General features: G+C 44.7%; 1 protein-coding gene across 6 annotated transcripts in view; it reads right to left on the bottom strand.

Moving 5' to 3' along the window:
* Positions 1-23644, bottom strand: part of MAPK10 (mitogen-activated protein kinase 10) — a 236496-nt gene extending 212852 nt beyond the window's left edge. For 3 of the 6 annotated variants that reach the window (XM_081020952.1, XM_081020956.1, XM_081020959.1), the window contains exon 1: positions 22839-22937. The gene's annotated coding sequence lies outside the window, so the exon portion shown is untranslated. Of the gene's footprint in view, positions 1-22838; positions 22938-23162 lie in introns of those variants that run through there. The other 3 variants (XM_081020953.1, XM_081020954.1, XM_081020955.1) reach the window with 2 other exon arrangements.
* Positions 23645-25975: the final 2331 nt, after the last annotated feature.

Below are 25975 nucleotides of genomic sequence, written 5' to 3'. Positions count from 1 at the left end.
GGTAAAAAGTATAATCAAATTAATTTTGGAGACAGCAGTAAATCAGGCATTCATAATGCCGTAAAAAATATCTGGGCATTCACTGATGACTAAAATCTCACCCCAAAATTAATGCACACATTTTAAATAGCGTTATAATTTGCAATTAAGCCATGTTGATCTATTTTCAGGAACAGCTCTGAAAGGAATTTGTACTTAAGAGCTGAGACACGTCTTAATGAGAATGTAATTTCCACCCCTTTCCTCTAGCTGCTTTAGCTTCTTACATTTGGGTAAGTAAATACATTTACACCGATTCCACAATATGGAAGCCATTTACTTCCTATTAAGTGTAGTGAATTATGCATGCATCGTGAGGTGGCCCTGCTGTTTGCAGCTGTCAAGCACCCAGGTACAGTAGGGTGGAAGCAGAGCGAGGAAGAAGGTCTCAAACCACAACTCCGAGGTCTCACGCTCCACCACCTTACCTTTTATGTTACCAAAACTCTGTTTTTATTCCCAGCCTGGCAGACTGAGTTCTCTGCTTTGTGGTTGCCATCTAGACTCCTCCCTGTCTGAGCATTCGGTCAGTTTACCCCAAGGGTAGAGGTGTTTGATGGCCCAGGGTAGGGAGGGGAGAAAATTCTGGGAATGTAATTCTTTTTTTTCTTTTGGCGGAGGGGAAGTTCTATGAATCTGCACACACACACCCATTTTTCCAATGGGAAAAAAATGGACATTTAAAGAGTGCATTTCACAATACTGAGCTAGATGGACCAACAGCCTGTTTCACAGAGCCTCCAAGTGCCCCTATTTTCCAGGGACAGTCCCAGATTTACAGAAGCCGTCCCAATTCCTGATTTGATCCTGGAATGTACCGATTTTCTTTAAGACGTCCCTATTTTCATCAGAGAAATGTTGGAGGGTGTGGTAGGGCGTCCCTATTTTCCCTGGAGAAACATTGGAGGGTATGGAGTTATGCAACCCCTAGACAGCCCTGAATAGGGTAGTTTTTTTAATGTTTATTGTTTTACTATGTTTACATATACAGTCATACCTCGGGTTACAGAAGCTTCAGGTTGCGTTTTTTCGGGTTATGGATCGCCGAAACCCGGAAGTACCAGAACGGGTTACTTCCGGGTTTCGGCGGTCATGCATGCACAGAAGCGCCGAATCGCAACCCATGTGTGCGCAGACGCGCTACTGCGGGTTGCGAACGTGCATCCCACACAGATCACGTTCACAACCCGAGCATCCACTGTATATATATGCTGGAAGCCACCCAGATTGGCTGGGGCAACCCAGTCAGATGGGCGGTGTATAAATATTATTATTATTATTATTATTATTATTGAATAGGATGTCTCTATTTTCATCAGAGAAATATTGGAGGGTATGGTCTTAGTATAAGGCAGCTTCTAGATTCCTGTTCTGTCACTTTATGGTCAAGGCCATAAAGCTTTCTGATTTCACACCATCATCATTCAAGTTTCCACAAAGAGGAAACCAGCATTCCATGTGCTAATGGCCCTCTGCAACATGCTCTCTCCTCTGTGTTATCCTGCTCAGCTCTTCCGAGCGAGCACATACACAAAACCTAAAAGTAGCTTTCCATGAAAGGCTTTAATGACCAAGACTCCTGAGGGTCACAACACAAATTAATGCCCTCCTCCACGCATTGCCGGTATGAAAAATAGGCACGCGCAAGTTAACATGGTGCCTGTCATTCAGGGTTGAGACAGAACTATGGCAAATCTAGCTGCTCCTAGAGTCTGACAGCCTTGGTCTAGGACTGAAGTTAGGTGTCCGACTGCTAAGCGCCGCTGCAAATATCCATGGGTGGGTTAGGGTAGCCATTTACGCAATTATGGGGGTTTTCAGGACAGATCAAAGTACTTCTTCATGCAGCACATCGTTAAATTATAGAACTTGCTCCCCCAGGAGGCAGTGGACTTCCAGTAACTTGGATGGCTTTGAAAGAGGATTGCACAAATTCATGGAAGACAAGGCTACTAGGCACAAGGGCTATTGTAATGACTATGAGTTACTCGTGCGTCAACTGGTGCCTCTCTAGGCTAATTTGCCTTGTTAAACCTTTCTGACTGCATAGCCCTTTCTAATTGTGACTGCCTCAGTCGCTGGCAGAATCCGTCAGTGGGCGTTTCTTGAACCTCTTCCAACATAAAAGTTGTTTGACACCCAGTCTCCTCCTCCTCTCACTGCACGGGAGTCTTCTGCGCAGGGAGGGCGTGGGTAGCGGAGGACCTGTCCCCTCCTCACTGAGTTCCAGTGAAGAGTCCTGGAGCCCTCTCTCCGATTCCCCCATCTGCCCCCCTTTATCCCTGGTGTTGCGCTTAAATGCTTCCCCCTCTACTGAGCTGTTTCTCCCCCTGCTGCTGGGTCCTTCTCCAGCATCATCTAGGAGCCTCCCCTTCGCCTCTTGCTCCGATGTCAGTTCCCTGACAGCTATGTTCTGCCTCCACTCTTGGAGGCCATATGGCTCTGAATACCAATTGCTAGGAATCACAAGTGCAGAGAGAGCTATTGCACTTGAGTCTTGCTCACAGGCTTCCACCAGCATCTAGTCTTCCACTGTGAGAAAAGGATGCAGAAATAGATGGGCTATTGACCTGACCCAGCTGTCTCGTCCTACATTCTTATGTTTAGCAAACAAAACAGGACAGAGAGTTGCAAACTATACATGGATAGATGCAAAGTTACGAATAACTACTATCATTTAAAGAGAAATACAATGCGCCTGGTGAAATGTACAGTGCCGTAACTGCGTACATAAACAATGGTCTTTATTTTTATTTATTTATTTTTCCATTGGTCGTTATGGCAGCCAGAATAATAGTGGCAAGAAATTGGAAAAATGAAATCTTACCAACGATTACAGAGTGGCAAATTCTTATGACAGACTATCTGCAACTAGCAAAACTGACTGGAAAAAATAGAGGAATGCCAAACCAAAAGGTATTTAGGGGATGGAAAATATTTAAAGAATACTTGAAAATGTACAGCACGAACAATAAGATACTTGCAGAAATAGAGTGATACTGATAACCAAGAATTATTTAAAATATAATACTGGATTATATACCTATATACAAAACAAAATAATATGAATCTGTGCAAGGAATACAGATAATATAAGTAGTATAATGAGAATTATTGGAAGTTTATATTTTGTTATGTAATTGTAATATATTGTATTTGTTTATGTTTGTTTCTCTATCTTTTCTTACTCTATTGTTTTTATTCATCTGTATCATTTTTTGTATTATATGCTATGTATATTTGTCTATGTGAAAATTAATAAAGATTTTCTAAAAAAATAAATAAATGAAATGTACAGTGAGGAGACCTGGGGTATCTCTGATTGGTAGACCACGAGACTCTTAAGAAGAGTTTGGATTTGATATCCCGCTTTATCACTACCCGAAGGAGTCTCAAAGCGGCTAACATTCTCCTTTCCCTTCCTCCCCCACAACAAACACTCTGTGAGGTGAGTGGGGCTGAGAGACTTCAGAGAAGTGTGACTGGCCCAAGGTCACCCAGCAGCTGCATGTGGAGGAGCGGAGACGCGAACCCAGTTCACCAGATTACGAGTCTACAGCTCTTAACCACCACACCACACTGGCTCTCTTAATCTCGGGGTTGTGGGTTCGAGCCCCACATTGGGCAAAAGATTCCTGCATTGCAGGGGGTTGGACTCAATTACACTTGTGGTCCTTCCAGCTCTACAATTCTAGGACAGAAGTCTTGGGTGAAGACTGTGGTCATGTGGCCTATGTGACTGCTTAGTCTGCTGTCTAGAAGATGAAAACTGTGGACAGGCAGCTTTGTCATTAAACTGGACTTGAAGCAAGCAGCCCTTCAACTAGAAAGAACCTTCCAACAGAGAAATGGTCTCTGGTAGTCGTTCCAAGATAGTATTGCCCTCTGTAAAAGAGACACAGTCCCACCCTAGTGTTCCCTTAAGGTTCTTAATTTTTTTTATTAGAGTTCTTGGAAACTGAACTTACAACTCCCTGTGGTCAGGCCATTTCATTTTCATTTATTTCATTTTTTTAGCTCTCTTACCATCACCCATGGGTTCTCCAGGGACAAAAAAGCGAGAGAAGAAAACAAGCATTTTGCATGCAAATAGATGTTTGCCCAATCTAAGCAGGCTGTTACATATGCAGATAATTCCCTGATCTGCAGGGATAAATGCCAGGCTGGAGAGGAAAACGAAGGATTAGCAAATGAATTATTTACATGTCTTGCTCGGGGTTTTAAATGTAAAGTACAAACATGGTTGCAAAATCTGGACACCTGTACGTTTCCGTTAGCAAAACGGGGGTACATTTTGAAGTCCTGGCAACACATTTCGTTCTTTTAGATTACTTAACCTATACCGGTAATTATCATACCCTCCAACATTCCTCAGATGAAAATAGAGAAACAGAACCACTACACCCAGTACAAGCCCTCTACCATCCTGAGAAAACTCCTTAATCCCAACTTCATTTTATTGTATTCTTTGGTAGATCTACAAAAAGCAAAACATACACACCAATAAATAAATTTTAGAAAGGGGCTAGATTAGACACAGATGCACAAAGCATTTCAAAAAAAATCAAGACTCCTTGCACTCCACTCCTACTTTCTTCCTGCCAAGGCCAGCTCTGCCTGCCGCTCAGAGCCGGAGTGTCACAGCGCTAGTCCTTGTGGGGTGTAATCCACTGGGAGCAGTCAAATACAACATTCCTTGTTTTCCTAGAGTGAACATTCAAGGGAATGTTTGGTCTAGCCAGTCGAAACTTCCTGTTCCTACTGGCTTGGAGCATCCTTCCTTGCATGTGGGTGTAACCTTTCCAGACCTGGTAAAAGGCCAAGTCATGCTGCTACCTTCCTCTTTTCAACCTTCCTGTTCGTCCTGCCTGCTTCCTGCATCACCTGGACTGGACTGCTGGCTGCCACAGCAGTTCCCCAGGTCACCTCCCATATGGGGTAAACCTGTTTGTACTTGTTTCTAACTTTAAGCCTAAAGCCTGCCTTCAGGGATCACACTGTGCTCTGCCTGATCGTGAGTAAACTTTTTAAATTGCTTACAAATACAGTCATACCTTGGGTTACAGACGCTTCGGGTTGCACGATTTCGGGTTGTGCACCATGCAGAACCCGGAAGTACCGAAATGGGTTACTTCCGGGTTTCGGAGCTTGTGCATGCGCAGAAACGCTAAATCACGCTTTGCACATGCACAGAAGCGCCAAATCGCAACCCGCACGTGCGCAGACGCAATGCTGTGGGTTGCGAGCGTGCTTCCCGCACGGATCACATTCGCAACCCGAGTGTCCACTGTATAAGACTGTGGTGTCTTTATTCTTTTAGGAGGGATTTTAAAAGGGATCTTACCAGGAGCCTACAATTCAATCTGAGGGAGATAGAATTGCATAATAGCAAGAGGTTCTAACGAGCCTGCAACCAGATTTCTGCTGTGCACGAGAAGGGGAATGTAAACTCTGCTATGTAAAGGAACTTGCTAGCACAGGTTAGGAAGGATACTAGCAAACTATATATCCTCTCCTGCCACCCTTAACATTCCCACAGTCCTCAGCGGTGCAGCCTTTCCTCCTCCTCGCCTAATCTGCAGCAGCCACTATGAGCTCCCCAAGGGAGGAAGCAGCAGTGGCCATCGATAGGCAACATGATGCGCCATCACCACTACTGCTTGGGACAACCGCTGGCTCATCTTTCTCCCCAAGTTTGGCATCAGCCATGCTGGCAGGGGAAGTAGAGACATTCTGGGATCAAATCAGAAGCTGAGGTGGCTTTCACAATTCCGGGACTGTCCCTGTAAAATTGGGACACTTGGAGTTTTAATTATGTCTTTGCAGTTAGGAGAATTGTGTAATGTTAACAGAAAGCAGAAAGTTAGAACTGGGAAACTCACAAGGAAGCTATGTTAACTACCTGGCAAATGATTGTACAAAGGTAACATTTGGTGGGAAGGGGGGCTTGTTCTGACATACAGTGGTACCTCTGGTTAAGAACTTAATTCGTTCCGGAGGTCCATTCTTAACCTGAAACTGTTCTTAACCTGAAGCACCACTTTAGCTAATGGGGCCTCCCACTGCCACTGCGCAATTTCTGTTCTCATCCTAAAGTAAAATTCTTAACCCAAGGTACTACTTCTGGGTTAGTGGAGTCTGTAACCTGAAGCGTTTGTAACCTGAAGCGTTTGTAACCCGAGGTACCACTGTATTACTGGGCCTGACCAATCCAAAGGCTGCATACTGCCAATTGCATGGACTGATGTTCTGTAACTCTGTTCCCAAGCACACCTCATGAGGTTCTTCGGACAAGCCCTCCAGTTAGGAAACAACTCAAGGTTTGCATTACATAAGAAAATGTGTGGAATCCCTGCAGCTTGCTGGATGGAACAATCCACCCTCCTTATGAACGCTTTTCTGAGGGTACGCTCAGCCACCAGAGCAGAGAAAATGCAGGGAAGCCCCACTGCATAATCACAGACCCTCCAAGGGCCCCTATTTTCCAGGGACAGTCCCAGTTTTACAGAAGCCATCCTGGTTTCTGATTTGATCCTGGAAGGTCCAACTTTTCCTTAGGTTGTCCCTATTTTCATGAGAGAAATATTGGAAGGCATGGTAGGTCGTCCCTATTTTCATCGGAGGAATGTTGGCGGTTGTGGAGTTATCCGACCCCTGGGCCATCTGAAGGCAGCCCTGTATTTGGAAGTTTTCTTAATGTTTAATGTTTTATTGTGTTTTTTATATATATTGGAAGTGGCCCAGAGAAGCTGGGCAACCCAGTCAGATGGATGGGGTATAAATAGTCAGATTATTATTATGGAATAGGACATCCCTATTTTCATTGGAGAAATGTTGGAGGGTATGCAATCGGAAGTCCTTGCACAGATTTTTGATTTATTATTATTATTATTATTATTATTATTATTATTAATTCCCATCTGACTGGGTTACCCCCACCACTCTGGGCAGCTTATACTTTTGGTTAAATAAAACAAACACAGATACACTAAAAGCTGCCATATACTGAATCAGACCATTGGCCCATCAAGCTCAGAGGCCTTCCAGGGTTTCAGACAGGGGATTGCCAGAAGATGCCAGGAATCGAACCCAGGACATGATGTTCTGTTGTGGAAGCTTAAAGGCCACAAGATCTCTTGCAATACAACTTGTGTGGGTTAGAGGCTAGTCCACCAGATGCACAAAGTGTTCTCCTGACTTGGTAAACGAAAAGGATATGTGGGTGTTGTAAACAGTGGAGCCAAAATTTCCACACAAAGCTCAAATTTAACTACAGAAGATAAATTCAGTGACTATCATAATAGCAGTAATTGGCAATAAAACACTCTTCCTGGCTTTGCTCTGGCAACGTTAATTTAACACCTGTAGTGAGAGGTACATCTCTGATCTCGATTAAGCTGGTATTAGTATTTCATTCCCACTACAGGCATTAAATTAACTTAACAAACCTAGGAAGAGAGTGTTATTGCCAATTACTGAGAAATTAGGAATAGTGCTTCGCACAAAAATATTGCCTCTCGGCATTTGGTGGCCTTTTGGCTCCACGGTTGTCTCCAACTAGAGGAGTAGTTACTCAGAGTAGGCCCATTGGAATTAACAGGCCTAAGTCATGTCCATCAATTCCAACGGGTGCAGTCCATCAGTGGATAGAATGCTCAGCCTTTCAAGTGCCACATAACTCTTTTTTGCTAGTTTTCTTATGCAGCACAACAGATTAACATAGCTAAATCCTGTCCCAACTTCCAGTTGCCCAGGAACTAGAAAGTAGAAGGAAAACACACCCTGGCCTCTACCACCAGCTGAGGGTACCAGGCCACTGGGAGGAAGAGCAGTGTGGCCATGTGCCCTGCTTTGTGGAGGAGAACCCTCCATTTGAAGGTCTGTGCAGTCCAATTTCAAAGGTAAAATAACCTAAGAATGCAGAGCAGCAGGGGCTTTGAAGTTGCGCTGCAACCCCAGAGTCAGCCACGACTGGACCTAATGGTCAGGGGTCCCTTTACCTTTACAACAGTTAGTTCGGGGCGCAGGTGGCACTGTGGGTTAAACCACAGAGCCTAGGGCTTGCCGATCAGGAGGCTGGCAGTTCGAATCCCCATGACAGGATGAGCTCCCATTGCTCAGTCCCTGCTCCTGCCAACCTAGCAGTTTGAAAGCACATCAGAGTTAAAGTAGATAAATAGGTACCGCTCTGGCGGGAAGGTAAACGGCATTTCTGTGTACTGCTCTGGTTCGCCAGAAGCGGCTTAGTCATGCTGGCCACACAACCCGGAAGCTGTACGCCGGCTCCCTCGGCCAATAAAGCGAGATGAGTGCAGCAACCGAAGTCGTCCGCGACTGGACCTAATGGTCAGGGGTCCCTTTACCTTTACCTTTACAACAGTTAACACCTGAACAACATATTGGCTACAGCATTCCCCATTAGATGTATGGGATTTCTATTTAATTTATAGTGTTTTTCTCCTAAATCAGCACCTATTCATATAAATTAGTACTTGAAATTTTTATGCAAACATGCATCCTCTTGTTTTGCAATGAGTAGGTCCTCCCACCAAAGGCAAAGGCTAAGCTGGCTTCATCCATCAACCAGAGATGAAAGGGCTGCAGGGGGCTTGCTCCCATCCACCCTCTCCTGCCAAGAAATAACACGGAGTCAGCTCCTCTTGCCAGTTCCTCTGGGACTGCAGAACCAAAGAGCATCATGCTGTGGGCCCATCCATTTGCCAGAAGACTAAGGTCTGCTGGGTTATGTGAGAGTGCATGGAATTGGGACCTTTTATATATTACTAGGATGCAGGTGGCGCTGTGGTCTAAACCACTGAGCCTAGGGCTTGCTGATCAGAAGGTTGGCAGTTCGAATCCCCGCAACGGGGTGAGCTCCCGTTGCTTGGTCCCTGCTCCTGCCAACCTAGCAGTTCGAAAGCACCTCAAAGTGCAAGTAGATAAATAGGTACTGCTCCAGCGGGAAGGTAAACGGCATTTCTGTGCGCTGCTCTGGTTTGCCGGAAGAGCTTAGTCATGCTGGCCACATGACCCGGAAGCTGTACGCCAGCTCCCTCGGCCAATAAAGCGAGATGAGTGCCACAACCCCAGAGTCGCCGGCGACTGGACCTAACGGTCAGGGGTCCCTTTAGCTTTATATATATTGTGTAATTTCTTTGTATTATCACCTACTTCTTTGAGATTCATTCGATTGAAAGGCAGGGAATTAGCCTTCAAATTAAAGAAACAAGCAAGCTATCCCAATTCCACACAGAACCAGGGTGAGCAGAAGAGTCTTGGGAGGTTATTGGCTCAGCTGCTCTCGTTCTACACCTGAACCCCACAACTTGCAGAGGGGCAATGTGCCAAGTCCTTCACAACCCTATTTCTGTAACCTTGCACCGGGTTTTCAGTATCAAGCAGAAAGCGAAAACGGGTATCATCGAGTCCTAGTGACTCGGCTGCAAAAAAGAATAAATTCATCACACACAAAACAGAAGGCACCAATTTGCATAATATTTGCATGTGCTGATTTGCATATTGACAGCCCCCCTTCCCTCTCTTCTTATGGTTCTGATCTTTAAACTGGTCTTACCACTAGGCAGCCCTTCAAAATGAAGGACTCTTCTCATGACCACCCATTTTAGTTGTGGTAAACCATGTCTGATCTGGACACTGCTGCCTCTACAACTATGTGAAGTCCTTTTTCCCCCCTTTTTTTAAAGAAACTACTGTAGTTCCGCCAGATGACTCAGAAGTAGGCTCAGAGAAGTCAGTCTGCCAACGGCATCTGAATCTTCTTGACTATGTTCTCTATAGTCATCACAGCCATCATAAACGTACCTTGCACCGCTAAAAAGTTGCACATCAAGAGTTCCAAACCATCTTCAAAATTATTCTATCTTGCAGAGATGCATGCCAAGAATTGTTTTTTTAAAAATTGGTATTTTTCAGCACATCTTGTTCAGAAGCTTCTCCAGCTATTTATATACAGTAATGAGAAATTGTCTCTTCCCCTGTGACCTACACATGCATACATTGCCATTACTATTGAGCGCTCAATAGCTGTCAAACACATGGGACCTCTGCTTGATCCCTTACAACCTTGCAGATTGTTTTAAATATTGAAACTGTGGCAATCTTTGTGTATTTATTTATGCAAATGTATTTTTAAAATAAACATGGATGCCACCTTAACACATTGGAGGCAAATAGAGAAATACTTTGGAATGCCCAAAGTATCATAAAACACACATCAAATTGGCATAGCAAATTTAGGGATAGCAAAATAGAAGCGACAACAACTGCGTTAAAGCAATTAACATGCACGTTGTTGTTGTTTGCTAAGTAAATAGCAACCATGGGGTTTAACTCTCCCTACCGCTATCCTGAGAAAAGTTACCTCTCCCAACATCTTTTGCATTTCAAGGGGAAGCAACTATTGGATTTAAGTAGGTGGTTTTGGTGAAGAAAATTGCTGTTTACATAACAAAGAAATTGTGTGTACTAATTGCACTCACATAATTGATGTCATATCTCGCTTGGCCCTTACAGAGCACTTTAGAATGCTCGAAGTATTTCACATTCATGATCTCAGTAATATCTCCAATCAGCATCATTATCTCCGTACTGGAAGTATAAAGCTGAAGCTGTAAGATCTTAGCTTGCCAGATGATGTCTACTCAAAGGAGGAGGATTTGAACCAGCAAATTATTGGTTTACCACTCAGTCTTACTCTGCTGATGATAACTTGCCAGTAATTTAGCTGAAGGGTTCATTTTAGATTTCTGTGCACCTACCGCAAACCTGGTTCATTTCTTACAACTTTGCCCCTCCACACGTAACATGTATTTAACTCCTACAATCTTTTTACTTATTCTTCACAAAAACCACTCAGATCACACCTGCCTTGAGGTGAGCATCGTTTGCACTTTCAAGTGTTGCCTACCAAATATTGGAGGCCACCAAGATTCACCTAGCATATGACCAGGATCACAATGCCATGGAAGGGAAGGAGTTTGGATTTGATATCCCGCTTTATCACTACCCGAAGGAGTCTCAAAGCGGCTAACAATCTCCTTTCCCTTCCTCCCCCACAACAAACACTCTGTGAGGTGAGTGGGGCTGAGAGACTTCAGAGAAGTGTGACTAGCCCAAGGTCACCCAGCAGCTGCATGTGGAGGAGCGGGGACGCGAACCCGGTTCACCAGATTACGAGTCTACTGCTCTTAACACCACACTGGCTCTCAGGGACAGCCATAAACCAACATACTCAAGTACACCTCAGTTTTAAAAACAAAGGACAAGCCTACTGGATCAGGCCAATGGCCCATCTAGTCCATCATCATGTTCTCTCAGTGGCAAACCAGATGTCTGCAGGAAAAAGCCCCAAGATGAAGCATAAACAAGGGACCATAGGCTCAGTGAATACTTTGAAGGCAGAAGGCCATGTACTCAATCCATGGCATTTTAAAAAAAGGCTCAAGTAGCGGGAAATACCTCTCTGAAGACGTCTCTGGAGAGCTCATGCCAGCAAAAGGAGAAAATGCTTTGCTAAATGGACAAAGAAACTGATCCGGTAAAAGACAGCTTATGTCCCTAGAATGATATGAATCAGGGAGGGGAGGCAAGACAAAGCAGGTTACACAAACACAACAGATTCAACTCAAAAGCAACCTTTGTGATATTTGGTTTTCGGGATAGGTGGTGGTGAATTAAATCTGGAAAAAGATGCCCTTTCTCCCAGAACGATGGAGGACATGTCCTCTCCAAAATAACTATAAAACTATGTTTAAACAAAACAAAACAAAAAACCCACTAGTTATAGCAAAGTTTCTTTTCATCCTGATCTGCCTTCCTTTATACCACCTTCACATCCTCTGTATGAGTACTTCAAAGTAAAACAAGAACATGAAAATAGCCTGTCCTGGAACAAAGCAATGGTTTATCTAGTCCAGTTTTGTCTGTCTAGCAATAGTCAACCACCTGCCTCTGCAAACCTCAACTAAGACAGCCTGCCATTCTTCATAGTTTGCATCCAGAAGTTGATCCAAATTCTCCTACTGCTGGATACTGAGGGCTCATTTAAGCTATCATGTCCGATCCTCCATTAGTATGTCTGATATCATATACCCTAACAGCAAACCCATTCTCCAAGTTCCTGTGTTTATATAGCCAAAATGGTGACATCCATGCAGAAGAGGGGAGGTATTATTAGGCCTCAAGAAACCCCAAGATTCTAGAAGTTTTTTTTAAAAAAAAGGTTTCCAAAAAGACCATTAAAGAATGGGGGACAAAAACAATTCAAGATAGACCATGCATGCTCAGTGGGCATGCAATATTGACTGGCTTGTGGGGGGAGAAGAGAAAATTAGAGGAGAAGAAATGGAATGGCATCTATAACAATATCCTAGAAGGGAGCATGGCTAGATGGCTGGCACACTGAGCAGGACCACTCAACACTGATACACTGTGTTGCTGGTATTCCCTGTTCTTTGATAAAAGCCATCTTAGCCAGAGACCATCATGACACCTATGGTTTGTTCCAACTATGGTTTGGCATTCCCTAAGTGAACATTACATAAATTCTCCTTCCACTGCCTTCATACCCCCCAACTCTTCCTCTGTCATAACAATAGACTGGTTATATCAGAACCAGGAAACTATGGTCCACACTTGTCTTCCAAACCATGAATTCTGGTTGGAAGGCAAGCGCAAACCATCCTTTGCCAGTTCTGGTGTAATGTCAAACTGTGGCTTGCCATGAAAGGAAGTTAAATGGAATACACAAGGGGAGGCTACAAAAGCCCAAGGTTCGTTCACATAATGAAAAAACCATGCATGCTTGTGAAGCAATATTTTTCTTTTGTTCTGGCATGAAGCCAACCAGTTCCACGGTTCTATAATCATGAGCTCTGCAATTATGAGACAGAAAAGAGAAGCACCTTTCGTGGTATTTTTGCACTTCTGTCATGTCTGCCCTCTGTTGTCTCTTTTTTGTTCTCTAAAATAGGAAGTCCCAGTTCTTTCACCTTTCCTTGTCGAGAAGGTTCTGCAGCCCCTTATCATTTCAGTCTTATAATGAAATTACAGGAACGGTCCTAGATGACAAGCTGAAAATAACATAGTGGTCATATTGGAGGCATTTTTAAAAGGTGCCTTTGAAAGGGTGGTTTCAATAGAATCTTCCTAGCAGGTAGCATTCGTTTCACTGGAACACATCACATCTTGTGAGACTCCTTCATCACTCTAGAAGCGGTTCAAAGGCATCTCTCTTATAGCTGTGTTCGGAAATGATACAAGCCAGCTGGCGATCAAATCCCAAAAGTTAGCCCTAAATCACAAAGAAAAGATCCACAATACATACCTATTAAAATTAGTATTAATTCTCCTAGCTAAATAAAGACGGGCCACTGACAAAGCAGATAATTGTGTAAGAGAGCACAGATTAAGAGAATACTTGCCATTAATGCAATGCTACCATACCGCAGGACAGTACAGAAGTACATTAAAGATCTTTAAAGTGCAGTGAGTCCATTAAAATACAGTCTATATTTTTGGTAGCTGTCACAGGCATTTGCTTATCTTGGTAGTTGCTCTTAGCAAAATGTGGCACAGACGCGAAACTTTATTATGTACTATTCACCACTTGGTTCACCATTTTATGTATCTGTTGACTGAGAAGCACAGTGTTGAGAACAGATAAATGAAATACCATTGTTCTCCTTGACGGGATCCACTACTGCAGGAGTAGAGAACCTGCAGCCCTCTAGATGAGAAGGCACATTGAGGAATCAACATCCGTCTGTGCAACTTGCAGTAGAATGGAATGGATTTCCCCATTTCCCATTGTCTAGCAATGACAACAACTAAAATGCTCTTTCCGTGCTACATTAGATTGCTGAAAAAGAATGCCTTGGTTCTGGTTCAAAAATTACTAGGCTCAGAGACATCTTGTTCCTAAATTCCTATCACCTGTCTGCCCACCTGAACCGCTGTTCTGCACCTGGGCTCCCTTCCTTCCTTCCTTTGAGAGCATTTCTATACCACTTAATATTTAAAATATCGAAGCGGTATACAAATGGATGGGCCTAAAGGCAGTAAAAGAATATAATAAAAACAGAAATTTGGTGATAACAGGGTACAATGTTCTGGGTCAGAGAAAGCCTGGGCAGAAAGATATGTCTTCACAAGATGCCTGAATCAACTGATGAATGATGCTTCAGGGAAGAGCACTTCCAGAGTGCAGAGGTGATAAACACCCACTTTGGGGGGGGGGGGTCACTACTCTGTAAGATTATGAAGGGTGCATTGGCATGAGTTACGTTTCCCCAGATCATCTTAATCAGGGTTTCCCCAACTTGGGTCTCCAGCTGTTTTTGGACTACAAATCCCATCATTCCTGGCTAGCAGGGGCCATGGTCAGGGATGATGGGATTTGTAGTCCAAAAAACAGTTGGAGACCCAAGTTGGGGAAGCCCTGAATGATCTCACAGTTCCAGTGGTTGGTGGTCCATAGGTAACCTGTCTCGGAGTTGCTATGGGGTTAGTAATGAGACACTGAGCCAAGTCTGGTAGCAGCCAGTACAGTTCCCTCAGCACAGGTGAAACCTCTGTGTCGTCAGGTGCTGTACTCAACTACCTGGTAGCAGCATTATGTTAGTAGGTTTCAGGGTTCTAGGGCCTTTAAGTAGATTCCACAAGTCTGAATATATTCCCATTTCTGCCTCAGTTACTTTTAGGCTCCCAGTTCCCATCAGCCCCACCAGGAATAATGGGAGTTGTAGTCCATCAACATACAGCAGACCACAGGTTTCCCCAACCCTACAGTTACAGAATTATTTTATATTTCCATGGCACCATCAATATGTGTGACAGTCATACAGACCCTTGCCTTTCAGGTACTTACAATCTAAAATCCAACATGGCAGTGGCAGCAGAGGAAGGGGAGAAATACAGAGCAAGAGTTCACAGTGGAAGAATCTGTGTTCAGAAGTTTCGGTGAAGGATCAGGACTAAGGGGTTAGAGCCTTCACAGAGGAAAATGGGTTTTATTAAGGGATTTGAAGTGAGGTCCACACCAGGGGAACCTCTGCCCCTCCCAAAGAGACAGGTGGTTCTGCTCATCTCAGCAGATTGTTATTCCAAGCCTTAAAAGGCACCTGGGCCCGTTACAAGCTTCACTCACCACTAGTGTCTTTTGCAAATCATTACTTTGTAGCTATAATCAGTGCCAGGTTTATGTGTAAGCTAAACAAGCTATACCATAGGACCCCACTCCTTTGGGGGGGCCCCAAAAAAATTAAAGGGAAAAAAACCTGGATGTACATTTCCAAAATATAAGATAGAAAACAAATAAAATAAAACCTACATACAGCAACAGTGTTTTGTGTTGTGTAGGCTCCTATGATGTAAGCAATGGGCCCTGCCTGCTAGCCCGCTCCCTAAAATATCACTGGTTTGCTCATTTCTATATACAGTGGTACCTTGGTTCTCAAACTTAATCCGTTCCAGAAGTCTGTTCCAAAACCAAAGCGTTCCAAAACCAAGGCACGCTTTTCCATAGAAAATAAAGCAAAACAGATTACAGTGGTACCTCGGGTTAAGTACTTAATTCGTTCTGGAGGTCCGTTCTTAACCTGAAACTGTTCTTAACCTGAAGCACCACTTTAGCTAATGGAGCCTCCTACTGCCGCTGCGCCGCCGGAGCACGATTTCTGTTCTCATCCTGAAGCAAAGTTCTTAACCCGCAAAGTTCTTAATTTCTGGGTTAGCGGAGTCTGTAACCTGAAGCATATGTAACCTGAAGCCTATGTAACCCGAGGTACCACTGTAATCTGTTCCAGACTTTTAAAAACAACCCCTAAAACATTGTACTTCACTCTTAATATACTTCTTAATTGTATTTCAGTTCAACAATTACTTTGATAAAATACATATTTTGTTATGTGCAAATGGCTTTCGATACCTATTAGATCCATAAATTACCATATGGCATATATTCAACACATAAAAAACAGTGATAATTTGTTGTAGGACAGCTGAACATATAAAGGGCCCCATTACCTTCAGTAGCTTAGGGCCTCATCAAACCTAAATCCAGCCCTGGCTATAATTGAGCAGATTGAACAAAGATGTGCTCTACCAAGCTTACAATCCCAGCATGTTTGCACCCTCTCTCAGCGATGTCTACACTGGCTTGGCCATGCCCACAGATTGGGAGATGGCAGGATCCCCAAGGACGTTCTCTACAGGGAGCTGGCTTCAGGCACCAGGCCCATTTGGCAGACCAACTCTGCTTTACAAAGATATCTACACTGTGGCACAAAGGATGGCAACATCAACCCCACTGTGTGAGAATCCCTTGCAGTGCCTTGAGACACTCAGGTTGTGCATCCATAGCAGTGACCCGAGGAGGAATGAAAGAAGAAATGCCATGGTGCATCTGCAGCAGCGCAACCAGCCGCCTTCATCTGCCCCAGCTGCAACAAAACATGCCTCTCCTGCATCGGTCTCTACAGCCACAGCAGGCGCTGTAACTCTCCGACGGTTTGAACTCACCCCCAAAGAGGCACTCCTCCACTGTTTTCTGAAACAGATGGATGCTAATGACATAACTGAGCATGTGGACACCCGTTAGCAGTCATCTCCCATGAGTCAGTGTGTTTGGACTATATCTCCCATCATCCTCGTCCATTGTCCATGCTGGCTGGCGCTGATGGGAGTTGAGTCCAGCAACACTGGAAGGTTTGCAGGTTCCCAGCCTGCTCAAATACAGGGTTCTGAAGTGAGGCCCTAAGCTACTGAAGGTAATGGGGCCCTTTATATGTTCAGCTGTCCTTTGTCAACAACAAATTATCACTGTTTTTTTGTGTTGAATATATGCGTCCATCCCAATTCTGAACAGTGTTCTTATGGACTTGCCTTACACTGAGCCAGGCAACTCATTCCTCTACCCAATATTGTCTGCTCTGATCAGGCTAGATTCTCTGTTGCAGCGCACCTCGCCACTTGCTTCCTCTTGGCAAAGAAAGGCGCTCCTAGGAGCCACACTCAGCCACGAGATAATCTCTGGTGCCAGATGATTCAACACGTTCTGTGCCTGTATTGGCTGACACAGCAACACAACACAATGAGCCAGCACCATCTGTACTGTAGGGGCTACTGACCTATCTTAAAAGGATTACAAAGGTGGATACTACTAGCCCAGAGATGGAAGGAAGAGACAACTCCAACCAGAAAAGAATGTCAAACCAAGTTGGTGGACTATGCCAAAATGGCAAAATTAACTGGGAAGCTCAGAAATCAAGAAGAAAAGAACTTTTAAAAAGAATGGGAAAGGTTTGTAATTTATATACGAGACCATTGTAAGCAGGTTGAAACATTGGCAGGATATTAACCACACTAACGGAATGTACGGATAATTTAGAAAGACAAAAATTGGAGAAGTATTGATATGCAGGTGAAAATATTATTAATATGGCCCATAGAAGTCAGGAGATTAAAAATAATCTTGATATTTGGATACTGAATTGGTTTTTTGTTGTATGTTTATATTTTTGAAAATCAAACAAAAATTGATTCACAAAAAAAGGATTACAAAGGTCGTATATGCAAAGTACCCCGAAATCAACTGATAGAGAGCAGTTCAAGGAACAGTGGCTCTGGACTATTTTTTGAGCCACAGCCTACTTTGGGAATCTTATAAAACCTAAGGACCCCCTCCTCCCCACATAAAAATGCACATAAACACATTTACGCAAAATGTCGCAGGCAATTTAATTCCTCGCATTAGAATAATACTTTATGTTTTCTTTGGTTCATGGACACCAGAAGCCTATGCATGGACTTCCATCCATGGACAACAGGTTAAGAACCCCTGATCTGAAATGCTACAAAAAATGCAAAGCAAAAGTGATTGCTTGGTTCTGCGAATATCCTACTTCTGCAAAACTAAATGGCAGCCTTGGCTTAAGACCCATCTAAATTTACAAGAGCGGAGCAAAAAAATTGGATTCAGCATATTACTAAGATCAGCTCCCCACCTCTGTGCCATTTGTTCCTGCTCATTTTTTTTGGAAGAGGCTGCAAAAGCAGCCTTGGATATTCCAGGCTACAGAAGTCTTGCGCTGGAGGGCTTTTTGCTTGGCTTTCTTGGCTACTGTTAAGCACTGTTTCCTCATTACAGCGGTTTATATACCTCTAAAAGAATATTTCCTCCCAGAAGCCTCCCTCTCTCTACAAATGGTGCTAAAGTAAGCAAAAAAAGAAGTCTTTGCAGCAAAGGCGGCCTTGTTTCTGATTAGTATGAAACCCTAGCCACTTTGCAAGGCTTTTTTAAGTGAACATGCCTGTAAGAATGCTGAATATGGGAAGAAGAGAGGAACTTGATGGCAATTACTGTTAAGAAGATGCCAAGAGGATGCGAAGAGAAGGTTTGTGCTGCTGTTACGTTGCTAAAGCTAAGCAGGCCTCAGACTGGACAGTACCTGGATAAGAGGCTGCCTGGGAACCCATTTGCAAATATTTCTTATTCTGGTTTATTGAAGGAGCTTAACTTTCCTTCCTGCCCATTGCCCCACCCTGCACAGTAACTCAAGAAATCAGAAAACACACAAAGCTATCGAAACATCCATTCCAAGCCTTCTATTAATTTTGTAATGCTACAAGTACATTCAGTGTTTTAAATTTCCATTTCCCCAAGCAGTTAACAAAAGTTTTAGAAATAAGAGAGAATATTTAGATGGATTACACCACATATGTTAGCCAATTTAGAGCAGCTGCAGAGGTGTTTTGTTTCCCCAAAAAATAACCAACACAGGCAGGGCAGGATGCTAAAACCCTGATTTAGGCACTGTGGTCATCTCAGACGAGTGGTTATTTGTTCTTTCTACCTGATCGTTGGATAGCAGTGCAATCTCGTGCATGTTTACTCAGAAGTAAGTCCCACTGTGTTCAAATGGAGCTTAGTGCTCAGTATGTTAAGCTTCAATAAAACTGTTTTGAAAAATGGAGCTTATCCCCTTGTAAGTATATTTCAAATTGCAAACTTAGGCTACAAGTATATGAACACTTGCCTGAGACTAAGCCACACTGGAATGCAGCAGGGCACACTTATACAAATGCACAGAGTTATACCGTACTTCCATTAAACATGGATAGGATGGCTCTGCAGATATATGTGTCAGGAGCTGCCTTCTATAGATCCCAGATATTGGTCCATCTACCTCAGTGGGGCCTTCTCAGAAGTGGCACCCTCCCTGTGGAACACTCTCCCATCAGATGTCAAGGAGATTAAGAACTACAGTGGTACCTCAGGTTACATATGCTTCAGGTTACATACACTTCAGGTTACAGACTCCGGTAACCCAGAAATAGTGCTTCAGGTTAAGAACTTTGCTTCAGGATGAGAACAGAAATCGTGCTCCAGTGGCGCGGCAGCAGCAGGAGGCCCCATTAGCTAAAGTGGTGCTTCAGGTTAAGAACAGTTTCAGGTTAAGAACGGACCTCCGGAACAAATTAAGTACTTAACCCGAGGTACCACTGTACATAACTTTTCAAAGACATCTGAAGGCAGCCCTGTATTGGGAAGCTTTTAATGTTTGATGTTTTTATATGTGCTGGAAGCTGCACAGGGTGGTGGGGGTAGCCCAGCCCGATGGCTGGGGTATAAATAATAAAATTGTTGTTGTTGTTGTTGTTCCCAAGCTATTTTGGACCGCTACTCCCTTGGTTCCATAAACTCATCCCCAGTGCCCCCTACCCTATAAAAAGTATTAATGATAACAGCAGTTTGCACAACCTACTAAAGAAGGTAGTAACACAGTAAAATTCAGATCAGTAACAATTAGTTGCACCTTTATTTACAAACCAATTAAAACTATTTAATTTAATTACTTCAACAAACTGATGAACTGGAACCAGTGATACCAGCTTTTCCAAGTATGGTAGTGATTTACACCTCCAGCATCCCCCCAATGGGTGGTCCTGTCCACTTTGGGAACTAATGGCCTAGCTCCAATATTGTCTGATCAAACTGAGAGCAGCTCACGGGGCTTCTGCTATTTCCAAGCCATGGGGTCCTTTAATCAGTGTTTCCCAAACTTGGATCACCAGCTGTTTTTGGACTACAACTCGCATCATCCCTAGCTAGCAGAAGCAGCGCTCACGGATGATGGGAACTGTGGTACAAAAAACAGGTGGACACCCAAGTTTGGGAAATGCTGCTTTCAATGGAGACTCTCTCTAGGACCTTATGCACTCTGCTGCTGAGCAACTGGCCCTCCTACTTAGGCAGGAAACATTGGTGATATCAGGACCCTAGCCGCTATGTAAAAGACTTTTCAGGATGTTCCTTTAATAATAATAATAATAGTAATAATTTCAATTTAAATCCCAGCCTTTCTTCAACTCACTTATCCCCACAACTTCATGGAAAGGAATTAGGCTGCAATATTGACTGGCCCAAAGTCAGGCAGCAAATGGAGACTTGGACAGCAACAATCTCCTTGGCCGAGCCCTGACACACTGCCCGAGATGCTACATCAGCCTGTTTCCATCAGTGCTCTGTGCTCTTCCATTTTTGTCTCTCTTTTCTATGCAGGAGATTCAACCGACTGATGCCCTCTGAGTCCCATTGCACCCCCAGAATTCTTTGAAGGGGATCGGTATCTTTCAGCAAATAGCAAACAAAAACATGCCCCCAAAACCCCACATATAAGGCCCTGCCGTGTTCCCAAATGAGAGCTCAGTGTGTCCTCAGATTTCCCCCATTCTGTCTGCAAGAATAAGAGTGTGAGTTTGCAGTGTCTTTAGCAACATTTTTTTTTTCTTTTCGGTGATTGACCTCTGTGCTAGGAAGCCATTAAATAATGGCTACAGATATGCCAGCAAAACACACACACTCATCCCTTCTGGGAGCCGCTCATAAACAGCCTCTCCCAACAAGCAGGCACGTAGACACACACACATCTCTCAAACAACAAGAGGACCGGTTTTGCTTTTTTTCTTTCTTTCTAATAGTCAGCATGCAAGCGGAGCCAGCCAAAGGCAGCAAATGTTTCTACCTTGAACGCTCCTCGCCCTTTCCCATATTATTCCGGCATTGCCAAACCCCTCTCCCCTAAGCCACAACAACAACAACAAGAATACAGGCCATTTGCAAAGCAATATATGCTCAGAAGCAGCAAGGCAGAAGTCCATCTGGGAGAGAGAGGGGGGAAGGGGGCAGGTTCCTGATTTAATAGCTCAGATCACACCACTTCTGCCATTTGTTTAATAATAATGTGGGGGGGAGGGGGAGCCAGGAAATGAGCCAGTATAATTCAGGCTTGTCAGATGCTCTATTGGCATATCTTACCCTAAGGGGGCAGCCCCTGTTTCACATCATTGGTTCTCCCTAGCATTCCTTTGTTTTGAATTTTGGACCCAGCAGCCTTATGGATGCTACACTGGGGATGGGGGACGGGCAGAGAGAGGAATTAAACACCAGGGAAGCTGCCAAATTCAAGCACACTGCCAGTAACCGTTTTTCCTCCCAATGCCCCTTTCCCAAAGATCCTTTGCTTTTCTGTCCTCATGTTGTTCGAACCGAGCCTGTTTGCATGTGGCAGAGCTCAACACACAATCACTGCCTATCTCCCTTCCCTGTCAGCAGCAGGGCAGTCTCCTCAACACACCCCCATCTTTACTGGCCTTGCATGAGACGAGCAGCACCCAGAAGCAGCCAATACAGTCAAAACAGTGAAAATATCAGCCAACATAACGCAGCTCTATCTCACCCCCAGTTTCCCTCTGGTCACCTTCATTTGCCTCCCCCTTTAAAAACTTGCCTCCCCCTTGAAAAGGAGAGAGACCTGTCTCTGCATATTACAGGTTTGATCTGCCTTTCGTAAGACTCCAGGAAAAAGTCACCGGATGAGCGGATGCAAAAACTGCATTGAAGAAACTGTGAGGGCTATGCAGCAAAAGGCGCCCATGTAAACAAGCCTATAGTCAGTGAAGGCTGAGGACACGCACACACACAAAAGCAGAAACACAAAAAAACAGAACCCCCCAGAAAGATGGATCTGCATGTTTTTGACCTCCAAAAGACATGCAAACTATACACATCTTTTAATAGGGCCCGCATTGCAGAAGGTGGAGGGGGAAACGGTACCCAAAGATTCCATCCTATTGTAATAGCCGGGGCTGTCAGAAGCTATTTCTGTAAAGCTCCATTGATTTCACTGCAGTCTTTGCAAGAATTTGTAGGATGTCCCCTTCGCAACACAGAGCCAAGCTACTTTAAATGGTACCATCTGTAAACACGCACCATCTTCCCCACTTCGTGTGAATGGGGGGGGTGTTATGCAAGACAGTGGTGTTTCGCTTAAGAAATGACTTCCTGGGGGGGGGATCACTCCTCTCCCTCCCTTAAGGGGGGGGAAAAGACGCTTGGAATTTTCCACTCCCACCTTCGTCCCTCGACCATCACCCCACATACATATCCCATCAACATAGTTTCCAAGAGACATCTACTTCTCATTCCTTTCCACATCCATCTGTGACGGGGGATGGCGGTGAGAGCTTTGGGAATTAGGGAGGGGTGCCTTTTTGAAGAACCGTTAAATAAAACCCCACGCATAAGCTCCGTGACACACACACACACACACACACACCCCAGCCCCCATGCAACTGGATCTAATGTATGGGCATGGAGCCTTTCAACAGGAATACAAGCCACCGCTATTTTGCAGATGGCACGGGGATGGCAATGTTTACATCCCCCAGCTTGCTAAAAACAGCCTCCCCGCCTGCTTTGCGCCTTACCCATCACTAACCCAAACACAAGGCGAAAGATGCTGCTCCAGCGCCGCCGCTCCTGCCTCCTTCCCTCGGTGAGCAGTTTACTTCATGAACCTGCCTCTGCCTCCCTTTCCCTCCCCCCTCCCTCTCCCCTCCCCCCCATACACTTCTCCCCCTCCCCTTTATTATTTTTAAACAGCGAATCAATATTCATCACCCCACCTCCTCACAAAGACAGGTCGGCGTGTTGTTTGTTGTGTGTGTGTGTGTGTGTTTTAAGCCCACCCCAACGCGCGGACCTCTCCCCCCCCCCCCCAGCTTCACACAGCATCCCCAGAAGCCCGGCGCCCATCACTTACCGTTCCGTGCTGCGGACTAGCCTCTTGAACGCAGCAACCTCTTCCCCCTAGCGCCGCGCGACCTTAGGTGGTCATTGGAAACCACATTCCCAAAGCGCAGGAGAAGATCGGTGGGTAGGTAGGTGGTGGTGGTGGGGTAGCCAAACGAGGAAGGAGGGTGGGTGGTGATGGTGGTGGTCGGAGGGAGGGAGATCTGGAGAGGTTGATGGGCAGGTGGCAGCCAGGAGACCTGGACCAAGGTGGGAGTTGCGTGGGAGAGGGTGGGGGGCGCACGAAACAATCGGAATGCCCGGGATCAAAGCGGCGGAGGCGCACAAAGCGAGGAGAAGCCGGGAGGGACGCGCGGGGAGGAAAGGAGGAGGAAGAAACGAGAGGGACGGCGCCTTGCTGAATCACCCTCTTTTACTGTCTGGAGACCATTGTGCATCGTGATGCTGGCTGTACCATTGTGGAACCTACCAGAGGAGACAGGCGGAGGGCTTGGGGAATGGGGCTGCCATGGCAACGGGAAAGGAGCGCTCGTGACGTCAAAGCGCAGTGAGGTCTCGGGAGGAGGGGTGGGGGGCGAGGGGTGGGGAGGAGAGAGAGGGAGTCTAATCTGCAGCTCTAGCTATTGTATCTCCTGGTGAAATCAGGAGGGAGGGAGAGAGAAAAGCAGGCACAGCAGCCTGGAAAAAAGCAAAGCTGAATAAGCTTCTGTGATGGTTTATCATCATCAGCAGCAGCAGCATCTGTAATGTCAAGCTGAGTGTGCGCGGAAGGGAAGCAGGAAAGGGGGTGAGTGCAGCAATGACCTCTCTCGCCTGGCATTGGCGCTCGAGCATCAGGCAGACCCGAGAAACCTCCTCAAGCCTCGCACTGAATCTAAAAGGGATGGAGGCGTCCAGGTTGACTTACCATCTCCAGGGACCCTTGGGTTCCCAACAAGCCTCTTTTCTCGCCACTGTGTTTTCCAGGCCTTGTCCACTTTCAGGTTTCGGCTCAACAGATTTAAGAGGCAGGTAAAGCACATCAGACATGCATCCTGGATATCTGGAGGGAAAGCATTTCAGAGCAACATCTCTGTAAGACAAAAGCAGCACCTGTCTCCTTTTATGACTTGCATCCTGGTTGTTTTCATCCCCACTCTCTAAGATGGGCCTCAGCAAGGTGCAAAAAAATGCAGCCCATACGTGTTTTGTTTTGTTTTTAAAGAGCAAGCACAACTGCAGTTCTGTCCCCTGAATTTCACAGCCTGTGGATGCAGGATAAGCAGGAAGCACCTGCTGAAATTCCTTTTCCTATATTGCTATTAAAAGTTTGAATAGGGCTTGCAAATGTTTTAAAACAAATTATGAGTTATTGTATTAACTACCATGGCCCCCAAAGCAAATGGCTCATACTTCAATCTGGACACTGTATCGCTGAGATGGCTACCGTGTTCTTTGTTTTCAGGAGCAGTCAATGGTTGCCCCATCAAGAGCAGCAGGTGAAAGCAGAACTGAATAATGTTGCAATGCATCAGCTGTTCCCAAGAGCTCCTCTAGTTTAGGGTTCCAGGCAGCCAATGATGCAACTAGGATACTCCATTCCATCTCATCCTGGTTTCCCCTTTTTTTTTTTTCCAACTGAACTTTCTGTGGCTCATCTTCAGTCATCATTGGGCTTTTGTTAAAAGTATGTCCCATTTATTTATTTATTTATTTATTTATTTTTAAAAATAAAGATATTTTGCAAACTGTGAGAGAACTTCAAATGAGCTAATGCCTACTTATTGCTTCTCAGTTACAGATAGGTAGCCGTGTTGGTCTGCCATAGTCAAAATAAAAAAAAATTCCTTCCAGTAGCACCTTTAAGACCAACTAAGTTGGTCTTAAAGGTGCTACTGGAAGGAATTTTTTTTATTTTGATTATTGCTTCTCAGTGAGCTAAATTCGGCTCCAATCCGGTCGGCACTCACACCTGAATTCGCTGTTAGTGGGAGTGATGATCAGTTGATATAAACCTTGTGGGATGTGAAACACAAGAGCAGTCAAGTACAACATTCCTAGAGTGAACATGTTTACGCATGGGGAGGAATGTTTGTCCAGCCAGCAGGTAAACTTCCTGTTTCCTTCTGGGCTGGGACAGACTTCTTCTGCATGTGACTAGAGGTAGGCATGGCCTCACCTGTGCAGGTAACAACAAAAGCACAGGGCAGGGCAGCCATCTCTCTCTCTCTGTGACTACTTTCGTCAAAGAAGCAACATCTACTTAGCCAAAGATGCTCTCTTGGCTTCCAGCTTCCAGCCAAGAGAGGACAAAGGAACTGTCTCCTTATGAGATAGTTTCCAGGTGTATGTTACTTTTCTAAGATAAGTCTGCCTTCTGGGATCCGATTTGGAACAGAATGTGAGTGAGTAAACTCTTTTTATACTTTTATAGAAGACTGTGTTGTGTCTTATCTTTTATGAGGGAATAAGGGGAAAATACTAGAACAGTTATTATAGAGGCTTTAGCGAGCCTGAGCAAACACATCCACTGTGAGTTTAAAAAGGGGAATGTTACTCTGCTAAATTGTAGAACTTGTTTACACAAGTTGGAAAGGCTATAATCAAACAATATATCCTTTCCTGCATCCCTGAACATTCCCACAAACCTGGTAGAGAATGGAGCAGGGCTACCATGGAGGCAAAAGGGCACGTGATGTTTAGCTGTAGTGCAGGGGGTTTGCTTTGTATGTGAATGATTCCTTGGAGGCTAGGTGGCTCAGCAGTTGAGCATCTGCTTTGGATCGATAAGGCCACAGGTTCAATCCCTGTTATCTCCAGGTAGGACTGTGAGGAAACCCTGTC

This window comes from Podarcis pityusensis (genome assembly GCF_964106645.2).
Source record: "Podarcis pityusensis genome assembly, chromosome: 9".
NCBI classification, from domain to species: Eukaryota; Metazoa; Chordata; class Lepidosauria; order Squamata; family Lacertidae; genus Podarcis; species Podarcis pityusensis.
The sequence above is the reverse complement of the archived record's forward strand: the minus strand, read 5'-3'. Positions and strand labels throughout refer to the sequence as shown.